This window comes from Trichomycterus rosablanca, chromosome 9, assembly GCF_030014385.1.
Source record: "Trichomycterus rosablanca isolate fTriRos1 chromosome 9, fTriRos1.hap1, whole genome shotgun sequence".
NCBI lineage: Eukaryota > Metazoa > Chordata > Actinopteri > Siluriformes > Trichomycteridae > Trichomycterus > Trichomycterus rosablanca.
The window spans coordinates 30,630,227-30,656,770 of NC_085996.1; the positions used below are offsets into that span (position 1 = coordinate 30,630,227).

The following is a 26,544-nucleotide window of genomic DNA, read 5'->3' on the forward strand; positions in this document are numbered from 1 at the left end:
GAAGGGACACAAATAATAGCATCAAGTAACTAAGTACAAGTGCCACAGCTTTGCTATGGCAACAGCACAGCACAAAACAAGGCACACAATGAGCATGCATGAGGAAGGGCAAAGTGCTTAACCGTGTCTGCCATGCCTGATTCGTTTATTTTTCACTGTGCTAAGTGTTCTATGTCTTTCCAAATCAGCTTCAGTGGTATTTATCATACTGTATATACGCTAGTGTTAAAAGCAAATGCTCCTTTTCCTGTTGTCTCTGTTACTGAAACTTTGTCACACTTAATAATAATTTTTAATCACTAAACATACTGCACAAAGGAGACTTAAGTTTAAACTAGGGCTGGCAGTGATCCGATACTCTGTATCGGTATCGGTCCAATATTGGCCCAAATCACTGGATCGGATATCGGAAGGAAAAAAAAGTGTAATCCAATCCGATACTGTCGCGTAATGTAAATAACACTTGTAAATAACAGTCTAAATAAGGCCATTGTTTGTGTGTAAAGCAAATAACACACCAGGATACGTTCCAACAGAGTGCCATTTATTGCCAGCTCACTCAGCAACTTCCGTAACAAGGTGCATCTTGATGACATCATTAACATGTGCCACTGATATACAACTCATCTGCAACAGCCATTCAGAAATTAAAACACACTGATCTACTTAAACTTTTATCATTAAAAATAAATCATCTACTACTGCCACATCTAAAAACACTGTTTAAACACAATAAAAATCACTTTATAAATGATACATCACTCACCTGAGATAAAGAAAACCTATCCTGTCCCGGCCTGGAGATCTCTCACATCCTCAACAATTAATCCATTAGTGTTATGAAATAAAACAAACTACACTGTTTCCCGTTTAGCCACAGATGTCCTCTTCAAAATCCAGCAGGGTTTAATAATCAACTCTGCGTCAATTCTAATTGGTCCATTGCGTTTGATTGACATCCACATCTTCCAATTGTAGACACTTTGGACGACACGCCGTAAAGCGAGATGTGTCACGTGAACAACAGCTCGAACGTAAGTGAAACCAAAAATGTTGCTAAATGTTAAGTTTGTAAAAGTTAAAATAAAAAGAGCAGTTTTGCATAAGTGTGATGTTGTAGGTTCTGTTTTTATTCCTTCAGAATATTTGTTTCACAGTCTGAGCATTGTTATTTAGATAGCTAGTTTAACCATGGTGCATTGAGACATGTATTATTACTGCTTAGTTGTTTAAGAGGAGAAATGACGATATCGGATTGGTATCGATTTCGGCAGATACTCAATTTGCAGTATCAGCATCGTATCGGACATGAAAAAGTGGTATCAAGCCAGCCCTAGTTAAAACACATCTGTAAAACATAACTTAATTGATTTAATGTACAAATAAACACCCTTATTGATTTGTTAGTAAAATACCTGAATTCATTAGCATAATACTTAATAAGCTTGCAATATTGAGGCAAGATCCTACAATGGCGTATAAGGGCCACTTTAAAGAAAAATAGTTTCGATTTTGAGAATAAAGTCGCATAAGTTTCGATTTTGAGATTAAAGTCAAAATATTATCAGAATAAAGTCGAAATAATTACAAGATTAAAGTCAAAATAATTACGAGATTAAAGTCGAAATAGCAACCTCCTTGTGTTAAATGAGGGATGTTCATGATTTGTTATACTTTCATATCGGTTTCACAAATAAAGAAATCCTCGATCCCCTGGCACATCAGCACCAGTTTGTTATTAGTATAAGGACACTGAAACAGCTTTGTAATAAACTGGGTTTATTTAGAAGAACATGTGCCACCGGTTCGCTCAGTGTCTGTGTTGTCGCCAGTACTTCAACTGAGCCTTATGGACTCGTACGATAAACTAAAGCCGTACGGCATCGTTAAATAATTGCATTGACATTTATAGTCATCATGTCATGTGGATGGAAGGGTACAATACAAGCCACCCAAAAATAATCGCGGGTTATTGGATAACCACAGTAACACTCATTATAAGCTGCCCTCGGTGCATGCGTGCCGATCCCGGTACTGAGACCTGTGCTTCTCTGAACTGACAAGCCCACGACGGCTGCACACTCTCTGGCCATAATATTTCCACTTTATTCTCATAATCATTTCGACTTTAATCTCAAAATAATTTCGACTTTATTCTCATAATATTTCGACTTTATTCTCATAATATTTCGACTTTATTCTCATAATATTTCGTCTTTATTCTTATAATATTTTGACTTTAATCTTGAAATCGAAACTTATATGATTTTATTCTCGAAATCAAAACTTAAAAATATTTTTTACAGTGGCCCTAATATGCTGTCGTAAGATCCTGTCAGACATATCAGAAGAAACTGAGTAAGGCTGTTCAGGTAAAACTGAAAGCTTAGATAGAGAGTCGGGGCATGCTGCCAAAAATGAATTCTTGCAAACTGAGCGTAACGACACCACACGCGTCAAGAGACCGCGATACCTGCTAATTATTTTCTCCTATTATATTTGAAAATGACTAACAATCTGCCTGTTGTAAAAAATTTTTGTTCACCGTGAATTCAAATCTGTCTAAATATTTTGAATATTTACGCCCTTTCAGTTTCTTAACTATATTTTACTGCGACACATTTTTAAAAAGTGTCAACAGAACCAGTTTAAGACTAGGGACATTGTAAAATGTTAAAACCATGCAGTCATGCTGGGTTATAACAGCAGCATCCAGGTAAGGGATAGACCTTTGTGAGCAAGTGTGGGTGAAGACTAGTCAGTTTAGGAAAAGCATGTTTCAATGGAAGGTTATTTGGTAGATTTTATACCATCTACAGTGCATAAAATCAACAAAAGATTTAAAGAGTCTCACAAAATCTCTGTGCACAATACCCAGAAATGACTATTTAATCTTGGCACAAGCTTTTTGATAGGGCATGTTACCTGTCCCACCCTTAAATCTACACACCACAACTTAGAAACGCATTTTGGTCAAAAGTATGTATACACTCTTTTAATTATAAAATTTTGAAGTGCGTTAGCCACACCCACTGCTAGCAGATGTATAAAATCAATTATACGAGAGATCTTCAAAGAGTTTCTGTACTTTTATATTTTGGTTGGAAATGGTGAGGGTGGGAGGAGTAGTCATTGGTTGTGTCTAAGAGACTTTTAGTCCGGATTTAGCACCATCTGATTTCCAACTTTTTGGTTGCTCAAAGAAGCTTTAAGGGGAAGAAGATTTTCATGTGATGATGATGTAAAAGCAGCGGTGCATCAGTGGCTACACGCTAGTTAAAAAAGTGCAGAAACTTTCTGAAGAACCTACATACATACAGAGTCCTGAACTCAAAGCCATGAATTACCTTTGGGATAAATTGAAACCCTGGTGGCAAGCCAGGCCTTCTTTTCCAAAATTGGTGCCTGATCTCAGAAATACTGTTTTAAGGACAGCAGTTTTTAAACACAGTCATTAATCATTCCCCAAAAAAGCAAAAAAAAAAAGCTATTTTAGCTGCAAGAAGGTTGTCAACTTCAAGTTAACGCTCATTGTTTTGGAAGATAATGTCCAACAAGCTAATGGTCAGGTGTCCGCATACTTTTGTCCATATGGTCTATCCATCTGAGCAGTCACTAAATAGATTTACAACATTTTACATCCTGGACTGTACATGATGTGTTCAAGCATCATTGTTTGTGTTGTTGGTTTGTTTTTAGCTTTTATTTAGGCTTAGTTGAAGATTAGACCATTCTTGCAAATATCCAGGTACAGCCAAAGGGTTCACAAATTTGTTATTACATCCTTAAAAAGATGACGTACTGGCCGCTTAGGTGGCACAGCGGTAAAAACACATGTTGGAACCAGAGCTGGGATCTCGAATACTGCCTGCCGGCTAGGCTGAGTGGCCACATGAACAACGATTGGCCTGCTGTTCAGATATGGGCGGGACTAAGCCGGATGGGGTCTCTCTCTCATGACTGGTGCAATTACGACCTCTGCTGGTTGATTGATGGCACCTGCACAGAGATGAGAAAAGAGTGATCTCAGGGTGTGTCTCTCCGTACACAGCGCTGAGCTGCACTGCACTTGTCAAAGTGTAGGTGATAAGATGCATATGGCATGCTGCCCACATGTCGGAGGGGGCATGGGTTAGCTTCGTTCTCCTCAATCAGAGCAGGGATTGGCATTGGTGGAGAGGAAGCACGACGCAATCGGGCGATTGGATGCGCTAAAAGGGAGAAAAAGGGGAGAAAATTCATAAACAAAATATAAATATATATAAATGACGTACTAACCCCCATGAGGAAAATACAATTTCCCAAAAAGCTAAATCTGCAGTGATGAGTGTGATGGATAAATAGAAGGTTTTGGAAAACAAGATTCCTTTCAGCACATATAAGTACAGTCTCTGAGACACAATTCTTTGGAAGAAATGAACTTGATCAGTCTTGACTTCTAACCACCTACTGCATTCCTCAAAAGTTTTATAGTCCAATCGGCGTTGCTTGAGAGAACTCGTTGCCAGGGAACAAGATGGCAACAGGTCATAGCACACCCCCTCACGATCTTCTTTGGTAAGACGCGTGGCTTCCTGTCTGCCTAGCTGGCTCAGTGTCAGTGAAAGCATCTGCTAACGTCCAAAAAAACATCAGAGCAATCGCTTTGTTCTTTGTCTGGTATCACGTAAAGGCCCGTGCATTGATGTTATGTTGGGAAGAGGCTCAAAAAAGGAGAAGGATGCCTGCCAACCCTCCCCTCACTCCACCCCACTTTACACCTTCCACATGCCATTTTACTGTGAAAAAGTGAATTCTGTTGATATATTTGGGGCCTACTGTAACACCTCATTCATTTATGAGTTCTTAGGTATTTACCTTCCAAATAAGTAAACAACTTTAACTGTATTCTGTATTGATGGAGTGTAAGTAGACATTCTGATTCATACTTGTGACTGGCAACTACGCTATGTAGCTTTAACTCTATGTTTAGACCGGCAGCAATGGAACACGACAAAGCTACCGGCTATCGTTTGTTTTTAATTAGAGCTGGTGATTTCTGGGGCTAGAAGGTGTAAGAATTAAGCATTGAGCATGTGCATTATCTCCACCTTGAAACACCATGCTCCGTTTTTGGTTCCTAGATAATAGTTCCTATCGAAAACTGAGTTGTGGTGTCCAACTTCTGCAAATAGATGCCAGCGATCACAAGAAGGCAACATAAATGCTGGTGACACAAAGTGGGCGGAGTCAGCAACATTAAAAAGTTGAGCAAAGTGAATGTGGTGATTACCAATAGGAATTGAGCAGTAAGCAGAGTATTATGTGCATTATCTCCGCCAACGTAAAACACTACACTGTTTTGGTTTCTAGATAATAGTTCCTACTGGAGATGAAGAAAAACTCATTTTTGTCGTGGTGTCAGACTCTTGCAAATAGATGCCAGCGATCACAAGAAGGCAGCGCAAACATTGGTGACACGAAGTGGGTGGAGTTTGCCATTAAAAAAAAAGTTGAGCAAAGTTTAACTCTATGCAAATTAGAAGCAAAGCAATGTGCTGATTACCAATAGGAATTAAGCACTGAGCAGAACGGTACCTGCATTATCTTCACCTTGAAACACTACACTCCGTTTTTGGTTTCTAGATAATAGATCCTACTGGGGATGAAGAAAAACTCATTATTGTCGTGGTGTCAAACTTTTGCAAATAGATGCCAGCGATCACAAGAAGGCAGCACTAACATTGTTGACACAAAGTGGGCGGAGTTAGTTACACAAAAAAGCTAAGTTTAACTTTATGCAAATTAGAATTGAAGCACTGTGGTGATTACCAATAAGAACTGAGCACTGAGAAGAGTGGTACGTGCATTATCTCCGCCAGCGTAAAAACACTACACTCCATTTTTGATTTCTAGATAATAGTTCCTACTGGAGACGAAGAAAAACTCATTATTGTCGTGGTGTCAAACTTCTGCAAATAGATGCCAGCAATCACAAGAAGGCAGTGTAAATGCTGGTGACACAAAGTGGGTGGAGTCAGCAACATAAATGAGTTGAGAAAAGTGGTGCAAAATGCATTATCTCCACCTTGAAACACTACACTCCGTTTTTGGTTTCTAGATAATACTTCCTGCGGGAGACAGAAGAGAAACTCATTATAGTTGTGGTGTCAAACTTCTGCAAATAGATGCCAGTGATCACAAAAAACAAACAGTTTTCTTGTCATGTTGCCTGCACAGACAGTGATGGACTACACATGGATGACATTAATAGATATGATTTACCTTCAGGACTTTTAGTTTTGTGGGAAAATGTTTGATTTGTGGTAAAAACTGGGTGGAAAGAAATCTGATTTGTGATCAAATTGTATTTTCTATGCACTTTTTTTCCTTGGTTTGGTTTTTGTCAGTTAAATGATAGCAACCAAACGCGCACAGGCGATGATGACGCTGCCGGTGTGAACACAGGGCGATAAGTGATCAGCGCTATGGGCAACAAGTGGCGCCAAAAATACTGCTGGACTGAACTTAAGGTTACAACCCTTGTATTTCTCACTGTATTCCAAAAAAAAAAAACAAGTTAAGACAAATGCCATGAGTCAGAAATGACAGATTTCTCTTGGCACAAGCTTTTTGATAGGGCATGGTACCTCTACAACCTTTAAATACACATGCCACAACTTAGAAACACCTACACAATTTGGCCAAATGTATGTATACACCCTTCTAATTACTGAGGTTTTACTGAAGTGCTTCAGCCACACCCATTGCTAGCAGATGTAGAAAATCAATTATACATTTAAGAGAAGCTCCAATGACCTGTATTAAGTCCTGACCTCAAACCCATGAAACATTTATGGCACGGAAGGTACACATGTATGTACCCACCAAGTAGATACATTGCTTTAACTGTAATCTTTATTGATAGAGCATAAGTAGACATTCTGATTCATACCTTTGATTGACAGCTACACTATATAACCAAACGTGTGTTGACACCCCTTTTAAACGTTGGAGTTTAGGGGTTTTAGACACACTCATTGCTAACAATGGGTGTTTAAAATCTGTTGCATAGAATAAAAGACTTTGTAGCAATAGTTTAAGGATGGCCTGTTCCTTTTCAGGATATTCCTGCTCCCAGTGCACCCAGTGTTTCCCAGTGGAACCAGACCCTAATTCGTCTGTTTAAGCATTGTGGAAAAATTGTATTATTTACTTTATATTATTTTAAGAAGTTGGACAATCCAATAAACGTCCACCTTATGCACTGTAGATTCCAACCATTCAACCAATTTCTTTCATAAATTAAAAGAACGATAATGAAAAAGTGACGACCACAATCGCATGCTGCGCTGCACAAACTGAGGTGGATGTTGATGAGTAATTTTATGTGTAATCTGACACGTGGACCACTTACAGCTCGGCCATTGTGCACCAGTGCGAGAGGCCATCTGTGCAGCTGTCCACGGGCGGCCGCCCCCTTTCACCCAGCACTCCCAGGTGTGACCGACCCTTTGAAGTGCACTGAGCATTGTGCCCACCTCTGGAGTTGTGACCCACAGACAAAAAGGGGAAGACACTTAATATGATTATACCGCACTGTCCATCTGTATGCTAATGAGAGCATAGTGACTCCACAGGGCCAGATGAACCTGAGCTGACTGCCCAGTAGATGTCCGGTAGCTCTTTTATACTTTTGGTCAAGGTTTTATACAACTAGTCAAGGAATACTTGGGTGAAAAATGTTATTTACTCAACTTTTCACTTGACTTTTATGCTAGTTCACCAACATTGAGTTCAGGATTTATCTGCAAAACGGCTCTGAAGCTCACTGTATGTTAGAGGTTATTCATGTTCTCCCTGTCATAGCGTGAGTTTCCACTCACCCAGTAAAAACATGCACAGAGTTAATTCACTGATCTTTATTCCCCATAGGTGTAATGAAGTAAGTACACCTGTAAGTTTACTTTTAGGGCAGTGGAAGCTTAGTGGATGGGGTACCAGGCTAGCAATCAGAAGGTCACTGGACAAGGCCCTTAACCCTTAATTGTATATATTGTATTCGGATTGCACGGTGGCTTGATGGGTAGCACTCTCGCCTCACAGCAACAAGGTCTTAGGTGGAGTGGTCCAGGCTCTATCTGTGTGGAGTTTGCATGTTCTCCCCACGTCTGCATGGGTTTCCTCCGGTTGCTCTGGTTTCCTGACATGTAGTCATGTTAACTGGAGATACTAAATTCCCCTAGGTGTGAGTGTGTGTAAATGAGTGAGTGTGTTTTTGCCTTGTGATGGACTGGCGCCCTGTCCAGTGTGTTTCCTACCTTTCGTCCAGTAAATTGTACCCACTGCAACTGTGAATAGGATAAAGCGGTGGTAAAAGAGAAAACGAATAAATAAATGAATGAAAGTGTTGTATTCTGTCTCAGTTGTATGTCGCTAAGCGTCTGCTGAATGCCGTAAATATAAGTGGGTGGAGCCCTGTGATGAACTGGTGCCCAGTTCAGGCTATTTAGCGACTGGTGTTTCTGAGTGGCTCCAAAGTCATTGCACCTCTAAACAAACAACAAATAAATAATGACACCACCATCATTTTTTTTCATGGTGGTGAAGTGTTAAACATAACACAGTCACAGCATTAATAAAAAAACAGAACTAAACTAAAAACATGGGTCTTAAGGTACTTTTAGTCTGTCTGTAAGGAGTTCCATACAAGTTGTCCTTTCCTTGTCTTGTAATTCTTTAATAACTTAGACTCAGTGCTACAGGATTGCAGGATAAGGGAGATTATCAAGTCAAGTCAAGTCAAGTCAACTTTATTTATATAGCGCTTTTTACAATAGACATTGTCTCAAAGCAACTTTACAAAATCCAGGACCAACAGATACAAAAACCCCTGTTGAGCAAGCCGAGGGCAACAGTGGCAAGGAAAAACTCCCTTAAAATTACAGGAAGAAACCTTGAGAGGAACCAGACTCAGCAGGGACCATCCTCTTTGGGTGGTCTGGAGGATACTTTAAATAAATAGTATTTACACAAATCATACAAACATAATTAAAATGAACTAAAAGTTATACCTAGCAATAATAAATAAATAAATAAATAAATAATAATAGAGTTATTATTCAGTCCAGTCTGTAATAAAGTCTGTAGTGAGTTCTTGACATTCTTGGTGCAAACACGCCAGGTCCCGTCACATACGGCAAAAGCAGCATTGTTGGCACGGCAGTCTCGACTTCATTCCTTAACCTCGGGCAGGTAAACAGGTTTCCATCAGAAGGACCTCGGGGGAAAACAACAGAAAGGCTTTAGATTGGACTGGGATGAAGAACCTGCTCTGAGAAATCAAGCTTCTCTTCGCTTATCTGTAGAAGATACAGAAAATACAGTATGTATGAAGCATCAAAAACTCTCATCCTGCAGCGATGTATTCCAGAAAGACCACATGCCTTACTTATTTTTTCTTAGACAAGCTTCAGAGAAAAGAGTGATTCCATGGTGTTCGTCCTATAGTCTTTAACTTCCTGAACCCTCACTGAACCACAGGACAGATGTGGAGTTTGGAATGAATTAGGATAAAAACAGACAGGAAAGCCAGAATTGCGACTCTGTAGTAGGAAATCCTGTAGATTGGATGGAAGTGCGGTCGGACAGCCAAAACATGTGAAGTTTGATGCACACAGTTCAAAAACCAGATCTAGTGTAGGCTGGAGTGTGATGTCATTAACAGGACGGACATCCTCCTGTTCCAGAATTAGCCATGTTTAGTGCATGATTACAGAAATACTGTCGTGTGAAGTATATGTGGAAATGAAATGATGTGGACATTACTACACTACCTTTTTATCTACATTATTAATAATTAATGTTATTGTTTTATTGATATTTTTGATGAAAAAATGAAATCTAAACTATTTCATTGTTACTTGTTACATTGACATGGTAAATAAATACAAATGAGTGGCTTGAAATGTTTTTTTTTAATGCATTTTCTCCCCATTTTCCTACCGATTTAGTGCACTTAATTTGTCTTCCACTGCTGAGGGATACCCAATTGCATCCGAGGAGAGCACGTCGCTGTACAGGCGTCTCTTCTGCTAATTGGGGTCCTCACACAGCGTATAAAGATCCCACCCACACATAGTCCGGTCCCCACCCTGCAGATACAGTGGCCAATTAGTATCTGCTGCATGCACTGCCAATTGTGCCCACCCCACCAGATGGTGCCCAGCCGACCGGTGGCAACGTCGAGGTTCGAACCGTGGAGTTCAGAATGTCGGTGCTGGTGTGCTAGCGGAATATCCCGCTGTGCCACCTGGGCGCCCTGGTTTGAAATGTTTGAACCAAAAATAGTTATTCATGTATGCATTTTGGCAGCACGGTGGCTTAGTGGGTAGCACTGTCGCCTCACAGCAAGAAGATCCTGGGTTCTATCCCCAGGCGGGGCGGCCCGGGTCTGTGCAGAGTTTGCATGTTCTCTCTGTGTCTGCGTTGTTTTCCTCTGGGAGCTCCGGTTTCCTCCTACAGTCCAAAAACATGCAGTCAGGTTAATTGAAGACACTGAATTGCCCGATAAGTGAATGTGTGTGTGTGTGTGTGTGTCTGCCCTGCGATGGACTGGAGCCCTGTCCAGGGTGTTACTGTGTGCCTTGTGCCCATTAAAAAGCTGGGATAGGCTCCGCATCCCTAATTGGATAAGCGGATAAGAAAATGAATGAATGAATGAATGCATGCATTTTAAAATAAATACTTTTTTTTATCTGGGTCCCCTAATACACGTTTGTTAATAGAAGGGTTATAATTTGTATTTATTTATAGTCTTTCAAAATGTGGGTACTGTTTCGACTTTAAATTCTCATGCAATGCTAATTGTGGGCCATCAAATACGCAGATAAAAAAAAAATAAAAAAATCATTTCTTTGTGCTAAAATGTTCAAGAGAATTAACAAATCATAGATTCTTGATTTTATTGCCATTTACAAAATGTTCCAACTTTTGCAGGAATCAGGTTTGTACATGAAAGGCTGATCTATCTCATAAAAAAGCAAATAAAATTATTTATCACCTCAGGATTGTCCCTGTAAACAAACGCTAAGGGTGGAAGAGATGCATAAATACCTATTTTTAGAACACAGGAAAACAGAATATTGTTCGTAAAATTGAAATAATTAGCATTTATTGTATAATGAGCCCAGCGGCTGCTAATTCGCTCTTGAATTAATGCGATGGTAATAAGAGACTCGTCATTCACTTAGCTAAATGTATTGTATTCATTACTGACACACAATAGCATTAGCATTCCACTATCTTTCCTCTTTAATGAGCCACAAAAAAAATAGCGTGGAGCTAAAGTGCTTCTTTTGTGAAAGTACACTTCATAAACATTTTAAACAAGGGCCATTTACACATCACAATTTTTATACAAATACTTCTGCTTAGCTTTAAGCATGCCATAAAATTACTGTAGTAGGTCTGATTAGGATTATAAGATACTCTGCATTAAAAAGTACACTAAGTGGACACTAAGTGCTAATTGCTGAGTTAAGCATGCTAAGCATGCTATGTAATTACCATAGCCAAATTTTGAAATGAAAATGGATTATACTGAACAGCTCAGTGACCTTAAATAACCATTTTACCAGATGCCACCAAGTTTATTCTTTACCTCTGCAGATTAGCTGTAAATTCTGCTATTGCAAACCAGTTAAACTTTAAAGCAGGCTGCACAAGCTCACAAAACAGCCTGGTGAGTAACTTTTAGTGCAGTCTTTCAAAAGCAATATCAGTTTTCATTTTTTATGGCTAAACGGCTGCACACAAGCCTAAGATTACCATGCTCAATGTATGAATTTATTGTTTACTGTAAAAACAGAAAAAGTGCCGTAAATACATTTGAATTTGGTGTGTAGTTGTGTTTGTTTGTTTATTAGGATTTTAACGTCATGTTTTACACACTTTGGTTACATTCATGACAGAAACTGTAGTTACTGGTCACACAAGGTTCATCAGTTCACAAGGTTATATTAAACATAGTCATGGACAATTAGTATCTCCAATTCAGTGGATGCCCACTGTCAGGGTGGTCACAGTACAAAATTACTTTTATGCTAAACTGCCTCTTGTCATGATTTGTATTACTTCTAAGTGTCTTTAATGCTGTAGTAGTGTTTCCCAGCTTCTTATCTAACAATATGAAAACAAATCAGAATTGTAGTCAATAGATAGATAGATATATACTATAGCTATATACATAGTACGATATACATAATAGCAATAAAAACAATAAGCATACGAACAAAAATGGGTATGTATTATAATAATAACAGTAATAATAATAAAGATTAGTTAGGTATACATTATAATAGTAATAATAATAAAGATTAGTTAGGTATACATTATAATAGTAATAATAATAAAGATTAGTTAGGTATACATTATAATAGTAATAATAATAAAGATTAGTTAGGTATACATTATAATAGTAATAATAATAAAGATTAGTTAGGTATACATTATAATAGTAATAATAATAAAGATTAGTTAGGTATACATTATAATAGTAATAATAATAAAGATTAGTTATGTATACATTATAATAATAACAGTAATAATAAAAAATGTGTAAATAATAACTATACAACTGTAACTATAACTATGTAAGGATGGTGAACTATAACTATACATATATATATATATATATATATATATATATATATATATATATATATATATGTATGACGGTTGTGTAAAGTGCAATTGTCTCTTTAAACAAAATAATCTAATTTAAACATCTGGTTTTCATAGTAGGTTGTTATGCCCAGAGTTGAATAGATATAAAGGTTTGGGTATGACCAAGTTGGCAACTGAATATGACTTAGTATGACTTGGATAATGATCTGACCACATTTACAAGGAATTAAATTTGAAAGGGTTAAATTAAAGGACTCTTTTCTTTTAGTCATACCTATAAAGACTGACTGCAAATAATGCAAAGTATAATAATAATAATAATTATTATTTATTTATTAGGATTGTCACTTTGTTTACATTCATGACAGAAACGGTGGTTACTGGTTACACAAGGTTCATCAGTTCACAAGTTTTAATGGCAAACACAGTCATGGACAATTTTGTACCTCCAATTTACCTCACTTGCATGTTTTTGGACTGTGGGAGGTAACCGTAGCTCCCGGAGGAAACCCACGCAGACACGGGGACAACATGCAAACTCCACACAGAAAGGACCTGGACCGCCCCACCTGGGGATCGAACCTAGGACCTTCTTGCACGTAGTTGTGTAAAGCACATTTGCAGTAGACTCTGAAGCACTAAAAACATTCCTTGGAATGACTGATTACTTTTCGTATCTAGCAGGCTAACTTATGAATCTGAAATGCTTCTTTTATTAGAAGCATTTTGGGGTGTTTTGGGGTGCCCACATATGTCATCCAAGCTCTGTAATGTAATAGTCTGCTATACAATTTTTGGCATGAGTCACAACCTTAATCTACTCTGACATTTTTTGGAAAGATTGGAACGCTGACTGTAAGCTGGGCCTTATTACGCAACATTGCTGCCTGATCTGTGTGGTTAAATACAGTTAGGGCAGTTGTAGAATAGTGGTTAAGGTACTGGACTAGTAATAAAAAGGTTGCTGGTTCAATCCCCACCAACTCCAGGTTACCGCTGTTGGGCCCTTAACCCGTTTGCTCAGACAATATACTGTCACAGTAATGTAAGTCGCTTTGGATAAAAGCGTCTGCTAAATGCTGAAAATGTAAATAAGAATGAACCTCTGACATAGTTCAGGTGGCACAGAGTGGAATCCCTACAACAATATGGGACTTTCAAAAGCTGGGTTTGATCCTTACCTCCAGTCACTATCTACAATGAATTTTGCATGTTCTTGCAAAAAGTCAAAATGGGTTTCCTCCAAGCTTTCTGTTATCATCCACTCTCTTAAAATGTTGATTGGCTTTACAAAAATTGCCTCAAGATGTGAGGAAGTAAGTGAATGTGTCACCCTGCAATGGAATTGTACCCCGTCCTGGATGCATCCCTGCTTCTGTAATGGTAATCCAAAGAATGCACTGAGCAAACAAGCAAGATGATGCATAATTAATGATTATCTAGAATGTCACAGTGTTTGGATGGTAGAACATCTATCTCGTGTCTCGACTATGTCCTGCTCTGACATATGGCTGTGCTGCACAACACTCCTGGATTGACCCTTTACTGGCCCTGAAGTCAAGGTTGATTGAGTCCATTGTAAAAGCCCTAATTGTAAAGATTATTGTGTGGAGCTATCTGCACCTGCTCCAGTGGAGGGAAAATAGGAGGGAACGGACTGGGGTGTGTCACAGTGTCCCGGTGCTACACGCTATTGTAAACTAGTACAGCTTAACCTGCTTCAGCTCTTGAACTACTTTTGTGCTCAACCAGCTAATCGCCTCATGCTGTTTGCACTGCTGCATAGTCGAACAGACCAATTTCATACTGGAGCCCTGGGAAATACACCAATCAGCCATTACATTAACACCACCTCCTTGTTTCTACACTCACTGCCAATTTTAATGGCTTCACTGACCATATAGAAGCACTTTGTAGTTCTACAATTACTGACTGTAGTCCATATGTTTCTCTGCATGCTTTGTTAGCCCCGTTTCATGCTGTTCTTCAATGGTCAGGACTCTCCCAGGACCACCACAGAGTAGGTATTATTTAGGTGGTGGATCATTCTCAGCACTGCAGTGACACTGACATGGTGGTGGTGTGTTAGTGTGTGTTGGGCTGGTATGAGTGGATCAGACACAGCAGCGCTGATGGAGTTTTTAAACACCTCACTGTCACTGCTGGACTGAGAATAGTCCACCAACCAAAAATATATCCAGCCAACAGCGCCCCGTGGGCAGCGTCCTATGACCACTGATGAAGGTCTAGAAGATGACCAACTCGAACAGCAGCAATAGATGAGCAATCATCTCTGACTGTACATCTACAAGGTGGACCAACTAGGTAGGAGTGTCTAATAGAGTGGACAGTGAGTGGACATGGTATTTAAAAACTCCAGCAGCGTTGCTGTGTCTGATCCACTCATACCAGCACAACATACACTAACACACCACCACCATGACAGTGTCACTGCAGTGCTGAGAATGATCCACCACCTAAATAATACCTACTCTGTGGTGGTCCTGTGGGGGTCCTGACCATTAAAGAACAGTGTAAAAGCAGGTTAAAAAGGTATGCAGAGAAACAGATGGACTACAGTCAGTAATTGTAGAACTACAAAGTGCTTCTATATGGTAAGTGATGCTGATAAAATGGACAGTGAGTGTAAAAAACAGGAGGTGGTTTTAATGTTATGGCTGATCAGTGTAAATACACCATGATTATTTTTTAGCCACATTAAATATCTTCCCACGTTCCTTGACCTAACCACTTCAGGCTTCTCATGATGTTTGATGTGGTTTTTGTCTAGGCTTGAGATGGTCTTGCTCCATGCCATTTTGAAAGGTGAACGGATATCCCAGTCTGAGTCTGTGTGTGCTTTGGAAGAAGGATGTTCCTGTATTTGGCTGCATTTATTAGTCCCTAAATCCTTACCAGCCTTCCTGTCCTTGCTGCTGAGAAGCACCCTCCCCCCATAGCATGTTGCTGGATTCACAAGAAAACAATTTAAATATGTCACAAGCCCTTCATCGCATATAGCTCCTTTGGCAACATCCATATCATTGTATTTGTTTAATAAATACCACTTAAATGATTTCATATTATTCTTTCAAATTAAATTTTAAATGTTCTTTTCTCCTTAGCTATTTAGATGTGGACTTGCTTTTGTGTTTTGGATCGTTGTCCTGCTGCCCAATTTTACTTTAGCTTCAGCTCACAGACAGATATGCTTACATTATCTGATAGTGATTCATCATTTCCTCAATAACAGCTAGCTGTTCATGTCCTGACACACCAAAACACAAAATCACTCTAGCACCACCATGTTTTTCTTTATTAACAGTGTTTTTCTCCTTGTTTTCATCCCATGAATTCCACTGTGACACTGTAAGTTTCAGGTTTTTTTTTTCAAACTACAGTGGTACCTTAAAACTCAACGTCAATTGGTTCTGGGAGTGGCGTTGAGTTTAAAAAAGTATTTTTTCCCATAAGGATGTATGGGAAACCTGTTAAAGTTCTATGGTCCCATGGAACTGTATATATTTTAGGCTAATGTTGTTTTTGACACTTATACACTAAAAATAACACAAATATAATATAAAAAACACTGAAATACAATTGAAAAACAGTTAAAAAATAAATAACCATTGCACAAAGCTTAATGTGATTTATTGTACTAAAACGAGCGAGGAATTTCATTAGCGGACAGAACTTATAAGCAGTAATAATTAAAAGAACTTTAGTGTTTCTATGTCATAATTTTAATACATTAAGTCACGTTAAGCTTTTTTTAAAAAGCGTTTTAAAAAGCTGATTCTTACAATTTTTTCAGAACCCCGAGTTTTAACACAAGTTTAAAAGTGAAACAGGAGGAAAATCCAGCTAAACACAGATACATGTGGAGCTTTTAGAGTGAATTTGACAGTTATTTCACATAAATGCAGATTCGTCTTATATTCGCACTTTGATGACCTCTTACTGCACCGCTCAAGCCGATCGCTGAACAAAACAGCTGTTCATTGTTCATTTGAAATTAAATAAATACAGTTTTTTAAAGGTGAACACGTTGAGTTTAAGGGAAATGTTGAGTTTAAGGGTACACATTTTTCGACAAAGGGCGTTGAGTTTAAAAGATTTTGAGTTCAGGGGACGTTGAGTTACAAGGTACCACTGTAATTTGAAAAAAATTTTAGTGCTGAGTCTCTGTAGCCATTTTATGTTTTTTTCAAGTCCTATTGGACCTAATATTTGTCTTAGATTGTGACACTGTTATCATCTGTACACTTTCAAATAACAGTTTGTCATTGATGATACAGTTATATTGTACGGGGCTGGCTGTAATTAAGCCTGGCAGTTTCTATTAAATGCACAACATTTTTTTTTGTTTCACAAAATGTGTGTGTTTTCTTTGTCATGTTTTGTTTAATGGTCCAAAATCATTCAGTGTGATAATTATGATGCATATAAAATTACAGTGGCAATTAGACGTAGCGCATTAACTCTTTTAGACACTATAATGAATTCAGGTGTATTTTGTGATCTTCGTGGAAGGTGTAAGCTACATTTCCACAAAGATAAGGATGTACAAGATGAGGGTGTGAGGAGACACAGCTATGTCAGGTGTTGGATGCCCTCATGTTCTGCTTCACTACAAATATGCACTAAAAGTTTGAGAGTAAAACAAAGCTGATAAATATGTGCTATCCTTTAATGTAACCTTCTTTTGCCCCTATTTTAATGACATCCTATTAAACAGAGACAGGCCCAAGTAAAGCTTTTCTATATTTATTTTTACAGAAGTCCTTATTAGTGTCAGAGTAATGGACATGATGGATAGATGATAGTTTACTTAACATACCAGAGCTGTTACAGGAAGAGTCAGATTCCTCCATCAGTTAGGATATGTGACTTTCTCATTTTTATGTGTACATACAAAGCCTACTTAGACACATTTCCCGACACATCTTCTATCTACACTTTTGACCAATTACAGGCCTATTGTACAAAACCTGATGTAAACCATAGGGAAGTCATGTTAAAGTCAATGAGGAAATGGAGCAATTTCCAATGTAATGCCATTATAATATACAGTGATATGACAGTGGTAGCCAAGTGGGTAGAGCGTTGGGCTATCAATCTGAAGGTTGAGAGTTCGAATCCATGCTCTGCCATGCTGCCACTGTTGGGCCCCTGAGCAAGGCCCTTAACCCTCTCTGCTCCAGGGGCGCCGTACAATAGCTGACCCTGCGCTTTGACACCAGCTTCCAAACAAGCTGGGATATTAAAGAAAGAATTTCATGGTATAATAAAGGCATTCTATTTAATTCTATTCTGTAATAAAGACACTGCATCCTCTCAGTTGTGAAATGTCAATCACATGAGCAGTGCGTAAAATGCCCCGGGCTGGGTAGCTACAGACCAAAGAGGGATGAGCATATTTGTAAAAGGCTTCATTCCTGTATATGATGAGTCAAGCTTGGGCAAAAATCAAGAAAAAAAGAATGCATTAATTCTGTGAAAGCTATCTCATTGTAGATTTACTGATAATGTTGAGCGGTGAAGTTTATACATGCTCACTATTGTAGTTTCAACACTGCAGTTGCAAAACACAATTTTTTTTACCCATCATTGGTGTGGCAGCTCTGCTTTTCCGGAATAGTAATGGAACTTACACAGATGAAGGACAGATAACATACGTACACAGATCAGCCATAACATTAAAACCACCTCCCTGTTTGTACACTCACTGTCCGGTTTATCAGCTCCACTTACCATATAGAAGCACTTTGTAGTTCTACAATTACTGACAGTAGTCCATCTATTTCTCTGCATGTTTTGTTAGCCCCCTTTTCATGCTGTTCTTCAATGGTCAGGACCCCCACAGAACCACCATAGAGTAGGTATTATCGGGGAGAACAGGACCTTCTTGCTGTGAGTCGACAGTGCTACCTGGTAGAAGAATCACTAAATAAAGAATCATGTTGAAATAAGCAAATAAAATAAGTTCTGGTTATTCATTCCTCATTTATTCATATCCAATGCTTTATCCTGATCACGGCTGTAGTGACTCCCATCTAAACCAAAAACACTGGATGTAGGGTAACTTATCCATTGCATGGCAAGACAAACCTAGGGGCAAAATAAAGTAGCCAGTCCACCATTTGGGAGGTGGAAGGAAACCCACACAAACTCAAACATAATCACACACAGAAACTAGAGCTAAAGAGCTTATCCTAAATGTACTGAACATATAAAGAAGAACAGTGTTTTCATGTCATTCAGAAACTAAGTGTTCTTTAAGTATGAAACCAGAACCACATGGGTTCAAAATCATTACATAAATTATGTGAACACAAAATATTAAATTCATATATATTTGCTAAAATCTTTCAGAAACCAAAGGCATTTACATTAAATTGGACACCCTGTTCCCTGCAATAACAGCCTTAACCTGTTCTTGGAAAGCTCTCCACAAACAAAACTACTTTTAAAGGCTTTAATAATGTTGTTTCTGCAACATTTTACTGTAATTGTCCAACAGCTGCTTTGCAGCATTCCGGTCTGTTACTTTAGCACAGCATTCCAAAAGTCTTAATGTTTGTTTTTTATTTTCTCACCTGAAGTGTTTCATCAATCATCAGTCAGTCCTTACAAAAACAACTTATTAAAAAGAAAGTAATTGAATAAAAGTAACAGAGACTATCTTCTTTTATTTGCTATAATAATTAGCTATTACCATCTATATTTAACTAGAATGTATTATGGTAACTTCTTAATAAAAGCCCCATGGTATCCAGTAGCATTTAGAGTTTATGTTTAGTAGAGTTTTATGTAATTTTGTAGCTTTTGTTTCACTTGGAAATAAGAAAAACAGCCGACATGCTCATTAAAACAAATGTTTTTTTATGTTCCAGACAGGTGAACACAACAAAGCAGCACCATGTAGAAGGAAAGGTTGTCTGAAGGTTGTTGGCTATGCTGGCACCAACCCACAGGATACATAACTACAACTGTTCTCCAAAAGTTCATATAAAGTAAACAAAATGTAATGTAATATTAATACATTTATAAAGTGGTAAAGAAAAAGAACATTATGTGATGTTGGTGCTAACCTATCCACAATTTAAATACAATGTTGCCTAGCAGCTGTGTGCCTGCTGAGATTTGGTTCTTTCTGGGACTTTGGGTCATCAATGAGGGCATTAGCATTAGCTCACAATCGATTGGGCACTGATGTTGGTTAATAGGCTTGTCTTACAGTTGACATTATAATTCCTAATTATAATTATATTATTATTTATTATTATTATTATTATAATTCCCTAATACTCAGACTTAGGGGGTGGCACGGTGGCTCGGTGAGTAGCACTTACGACTCACAGCAAAAAATTCCCAGGTCTGGGTCCTTTCTGTGTGGAGTTTGCATGTACTCCCTGTGTCAGCATGGGTTTCCTCCAGGGGCTCCGGTTTCCTCCCACAATCCAAAGACATGCAAGTGAGGTGAATTGGAGATACAAAATTATTCATGAATGTGTTTGACATTAAACCTGAACTGATGAATCTTGTGTAACCAGTAACTACCGTTTCTGTCATGAATATAACCAGTGTTAAAATTCTAATAAATATATAAATAAATTCAGAGTCAGAGCTTTACAGCAGTGCTTCTTAAGCTCTGTAGGGCCACTTCCCTTCCCAGTTTTAAATATTTGCTCCCAACACACCTGATCCAACTTGATAATTAGTTCATGAACTACATCAGTGAGCCTCCAGGAATGAAACAAACCCTGTTTTAAATTACTTTAGCCGATTTGAATTGTGCATAGTGATCATAGGCTTGTGTAAGGATAATTGGTTATTAAAGTCTATTAAAACTAAAAATTACCAGTTCTTTTGTTGATGTTGCTTTCAAAAGTGGTTTGGAGCTCAGTAGTAAAAGCTGCAATGAAGGACAGACAGTTTATGCTACACACTGCAGCAACAAATAAATAAAAAGGAGTCATTTTATGACAGTGCCAAGCTGAAAGGTGATGACCTTTTTCAGATTCTTACAATATATGACTAGCTACAATTTTACAGCCTTAGTCTGGTGACATCCATCCATCTTTAAAATGTGTTAACTACTTGGCTTAAAATGGCTTAAGTCTAAATCTAAATCTTAAGGCAACTAGGCAGCAAGAATCTAATGTGCTACCCTCAAATCATTTTTTTTTTTCACATCAGTCCTTACACACTGTGGTGATTTGGTGCCGGGGTGGTGGTGGGGCCAATGGAATAACAATGGTAGATGTTTATGCGTTTTGTGTGATCAATTATAATTCATTTATATTGATAATCGTTAATAATTTAAATATAATGTAATGTAAATTTATCATCATCATCTTAATTTTGGTTCGAATTATAAGGCTTTGGGGGGATCTGACCTCCAAATTAACACTCCTCAACAAAAAGATGAACAAAAACAGAAATATGCCGTTGACACAGTTTATTTGGGAAAGTCAAAAAGCAATAAAGTGTATTAAACAAGGCGCAAGTCAGAGAATACGATACCCCTTAAGTGCCCGGTACCATTTCTCATTTCGTCTACCTGCCTTCACTCTCATTATAGGTTACGTCTTTATTTAGGTTGCAGGTGCGCAAGTCAGAGAAGGCAGAGAAGGCAGATGATTGCGCCTTCTCTGACTTGCGCACCTGCAACCTAAATAAAGACGTAACCTATAATGAGAGTGAAGGCAGGTAGACGAAATGAGAAATGGTACGGTCCACTTAAGGGGTATCGTATTCTTTCAGGTATGAATATATAATATAAATACAACTACTACTACCAGCGGGGCCAGCGGTAGCTAAGTGGTTAAGGTAAAGGGCTAGTAATCGTAAGGTTGCTGGTTCAAGCCCCACATCTGACAGGTTGCCACTGTTGGGCCCTTAAGCAAGGCCCTTAACCCTCAATTGCTTGCAATGTACTATATATGGTCACAATTGTAAGTCGCTTTGGATAAATGTCTGCTAATGTCGTAAATGTACTATCAATAATAATGATAATAATAATAATAATGTACTTGTCCAGTCAGCTAAGTAAAGACAAAGTATTTTATCATAAAGAATTTATTTTAAATTCAAATAAAGGTGTGCTGCACTTTTTGAATGTTAGGTGGTGTACTACTCCAGTTAGGGACACAGGGACATAGCCTATTATATAAAGGATTTTTAATAGACTGCACTTTAAAAAGTGGTCAAAAAATAATCAAGTGTTTTAATGGTCAATTATGCTTACTCCAGAAGTGCACATCCAGCAGCTGCAGGATAGAAGTGTGAGTGATCGATGCGTTAATAAATCGTCATCACCGGTAGGTCTCCTCTTATCACTTTTAATTTCCTGCAGGCTTGGTTTATATTAGAGACAATCACAGAACCATTGCTATGGAAACCAAGCTTCCCTGCAGAAAATATACTGGTGTACAACGACTGAGTGTAGCAGTGAGCATATTCTCTATAAGGCAAAATGATTTACCAAGCTGAATGTAAATGTAGGTACCGGTTGTACTATATGATTTAGCAAATGCTGCAAAGTTTTAAGCATCTTCGCAATACATTTGCTGTGGCACGTCCTTACATTTAATTCCTTTTATATTGTCAGTGATAAGTAAGAAGCTCTAAAGTGGGCCAAGCGATGATTAGAGATAAAAGCGAATGACTCTCTTGGCTATATGTTTGTGTGTAAGACCTCTGAGGGAAAGCCATAAAATATGGATGAAGGGAAGCATTCGCATTACCTTTCCTCCGATCCACCTTCCCCCACTGTCCCACCTCTGTTTCTGTCCATCACTCCTCCTCTTCCCCTCCTCCATAATCCTTCTCATGCTGCGTACACCCACAACTCTTGCCTCTGACTCCCAAGCCTTACAGCTTGCATTAGGCTGGAAGCTGTGACAGCTCGCATGATTTTATGTTTGAGGCTTTCGCCTGCTCTGACCATGTGCCAGTTACAGTGTATCACAAAAGTGAGTACACCCCTCACATTTCTGCAAATATTTTATTATATCTTTTCATGGGACAACACTATAGACATGAAACTTGGATATAACTTAGAGTAGTCAGTGTACAACTTGTATAGCAGTGTAGATTTACTGTCTTCTGAAAATAACTCAACACACAGCCATTAATGTCTAAATAGCTGGCAACATAAGTGAGTACACCCCACAGTGAACATGTCCAAATTGTGCCCAAATGTGTCAATATTTTGTGTGACCACCATTATTATCCAGCACTGCCTTAACCCTCCTGGGCATGGAATTCACCAGAGCTGCACAGGTTGCTACTGGAATCCTCTTCCACTCCTCCATGATGACATCACGGAGCTGGTGGATGTTAGACACCTTGAACTCCTCCACCTTCCACTTGAGGATGCGCCACAGGTGCTCAATTGGGTTTAGTCCATCACCTTTACCTTCAGCTTCCTCAGCAAGGCAGTTGTCATCTTGGAGGTTGTGTTTGGGGTCATTATCCTGTTGGAAAACTGCCATGAGGCCCAGTTTTCGAAGGGAGGGGATCATGCTCTGCTTCAGAATGTCACAGTACATGTTGGAATTCATGTTTCCCTCAATGAACTGCAGCTCCCCAGTGCCAGCAACACTCATGCAGCCCAAGACCATGATGCTACCACCACCATGCTTGACTGTAGGCAAGATACAGTTGTCTTGGTACTTCTCACCAGGGTGCCGCCACACATGCTGGACACCATCTGAGCCAAACAAGTTTATCTTGGTCTCGTCAGACCACAGGGCATTGCAGTAATCCATGTTCTTGGACTGCTTGTTTTCAGCAAACTGTTTGCTGGCTTTCTTGTGCGTCAGCTTCCTTCTGGGATGACGACCATGCAGACCGAGTTGATGCAGTGTGCGGCGTATGGTCTGAGCACTGACAGGCTGACCTCCCATGTCTTCAACCTCTGCAGCAATGCTGGCAGCACTCATGTGTCTATTTTTTAAAGCCAACCTCTGGATATGACGCCGAACACGTGGACTCAACTTCTTTGGTCGACCCTGGCGAAGCCTGTTCCGAGTGGAACCTGTCCTGGAAAACCGCTGTATGACCTTGGCCACCATGCTGTAGCTCAGTTTCAGGGTGTTAGCAATCTTCTTATTGCCCAGGCCATCTTTGTGGAGAGCAACAATTCTATTTCTCACATCCTCAGAGAGTTCTTTGCCATGAGGTGCCATGTTGAATATCCAGTGGCCAGTATGAGAGAATTGTACCCAAAACACCAAATTTAACAGCCCTGCTCCCCATTCACACCTGAGACCTTGACACATGACACCAGGGAGGGACAACGACACATTTGGGCACAATTTGGACATGTTCACTGTGGGGTGTACTCACTTATGTTGCCAGCTATTTAGACATTAATGGCTGTGTGTTGAGTTATTTTCAGAAGACAGTAAATCTACACTGCTATACAAGCTGTACACTGACTACTCTAAGTTATATCCAAGTTTCATGTCTATAGTGTTGTCCCATGAAAAGATATAATGAAATATTTGCAGAAATGTGAGGGGTGTACTCACTTTTGTGATACACTGTATATTGCCCTTCTCTCTGGATGACCAACAAAAGTTTTTAACCTGACATTTAATTAACAGGGTTTTCTTGCTGGAAAGGACACAATCTTAAAAGAGATAACATTAGATTCTTAACCCAGTATAATAACCAATGTCTTAGGCACACTAACCTAGTAAGTTCACTTTATGGGAATTTAAACAGGTACAAGTACAATGGAAGTGCACTATAGAGGTACATGATTAATGGCTCTAGTCAACGTATTAGCCAACTTTGTAGTATATGAGATTTGAGATGGATCATTTTCAGCACAAAAGAAACACAAATAGTGTGTGTGGAACCAGTATCAGTTTATCAGGTGTAGTAGGGTAACTGTGCATTTACTGACAATTTTATTTGCACACATACCTAATTTAAATGTATAGGTAAAGATTATAATACTTAATATCTGACTGTAGATGTTGACTTTTTGGACTATTATGAACTCAGCAGAGATCCAGTATTGATGCTGTAGCTGGTAAACTTATACCAATATATATTTTATCAACACTGTGCTAATAAAAATAATAAATGAAGATATATAGATTTTCTACAATGTACAGCAGCATCATTTAATAATCATTTCTTGTTCCAGAAGTTTGTTTTTTTGTTTATTAGGATTTTAACGTCATGTTTTACACTTTGGTTACATTCATGACAGGAACGGTAGTTACTCTTTACACAAGGTTCATCAATTTACACAAGTTTAATATCAAACACAGTCTTGGACAATTTTGTATCTCCAATTCACCTCACTTCCATGTCTTTGGACTGTGGGAGGAAACCAGAGCACCCGGAATAAACCCACGCAGACGCGGGGAGAACATGCAAACTCCACACAGAAAGGACCCGGACCGCCCCACCTGGGGATCGAACCCAGGACCTTCTTGCTGTGAGGCGACAGTGCTACCCACTAAGCCACCGTGCTGCCCTGTTCCAGAAGTAAGTGCATAAACATAGATGGGTCTTCAGTCAGTCGTTAGAAGAGCCTTAATGCTTGTCCTAAATGGCGAGTCAACCTGTAATCTGAAGGGTAAGAGGGTAAGGGTACAGAGCAGGGTTGAACCAGTGCATTTAGCGTTTAGGTAGGTGGGGGCTGGACCATTACTGGTTTTGTGTTTAACTTTACAGGTGCAAACTGTGTCTCACTTTTTGCTTTTATAAGTAAATAATGGTGCATTGTAACGTTCATTAAATTGCTAGTAGCATTTCATTTAAATATTACTACTACTACTACTACACTCTACTGCACATTTGATTAGGACTGTGTGACAGCTATCATCATCAGTGACAACTCCTCTATCACAGTATATTGCTTGGCACACTGAGCAAAATTCTGGATTTCTTTTGGGTAATCCATTTTTCTACCACCTTTCAAGAGTAAAAAAGGTGGACTGGCTACCATAAATTGCCCTCTTGGTGTAAGGGTGTAAGGGTGTAATGCCCTGTGGTGGATTGTCACATTCTCCAAGTGTATTCTTGTTACCAAGTGGTGCTGGGATTAAACATTATTTGAACAAAAAATAGAGTTTGTAAGCTGTACAGTGTATGTTTGCCAGTGTGTTTGGCATTTAAATATCCAAGTTTTGCCATTCACAAAAATGTAAAAATATAAACACTGTGAGCTCATGTGGCATTAATGAGGAGTTTATGACCGACAGAGGGCGCTCTCAGCTGCGTCACACTAGCACTGGAGCAAAAGAAAACGAACGACAGTACGTGCTTTCTCCTACTGCCTTAAAATTAAATGAAAGATAAATATAAAAAAATATATATAGATTTATTTTAATGTATAATATATAATAAATATTGTACATTTGTACATTTTTAGGGTTTATTTTTACATGTTTCAGTACGTAGTGCGTTTGCAGTTACAGCCTAAGAAGGTTAGTAGGTTAGAAGGTATTTATATTTACTTAATACTTTAAACTAATTAAACATTGTTTATGATTTTTTTTATATTTTACCTGTTTAGTGCGTAGTGGGTTTGCAGATAGTCTAAGAAGGTTGTAGTTCACGTCACGTGGTTGTGTAAACACTAAATTAGTAATGGAGAGTAAGCTGAGTAAACAAGTCACTAATAAATAAATACGCTCCACCGCGACATAGACATATAACAGTAAAATTAGCTCATATATATACATGTGTGTTATGTGTATATATATTGCGTTTGGCTTCAAATGAGGCTCTGTTTACATAAACGTGAAAAAGTGTTTGCTAATAATTGTGAAATATTGCACCTCTGTGACACAGACAGCGTTCATCAGTAGCTCCGCCCCTCGCCCGTGATTGGCTGAGAGACCG

General features: G+C 38.7%; 1 long non-coding RNA gene across 1 annotated transcript; it reads right to left on the reverse strand.

Moving 5' to 3' along the window:
• Window positions 1–8,771: 8,771 nt before the first annotated feature.
• Window positions 8,772–26,395, reverse strand: LOC134320062 (uncharacterized). Its single transcript, XR_010013601.1, has 2 exons — window positions 26,208–26,395; window positions 8,772–9,259 (listed from the first exon to the last, which is right to left on the reverse strand). It is a non-coding gene; the product is annotated as an uncharacterized LOC134320062 (long non-coding RNA).
• Window positions 26,396–26,544: the final 149 nt, after the last annotated feature.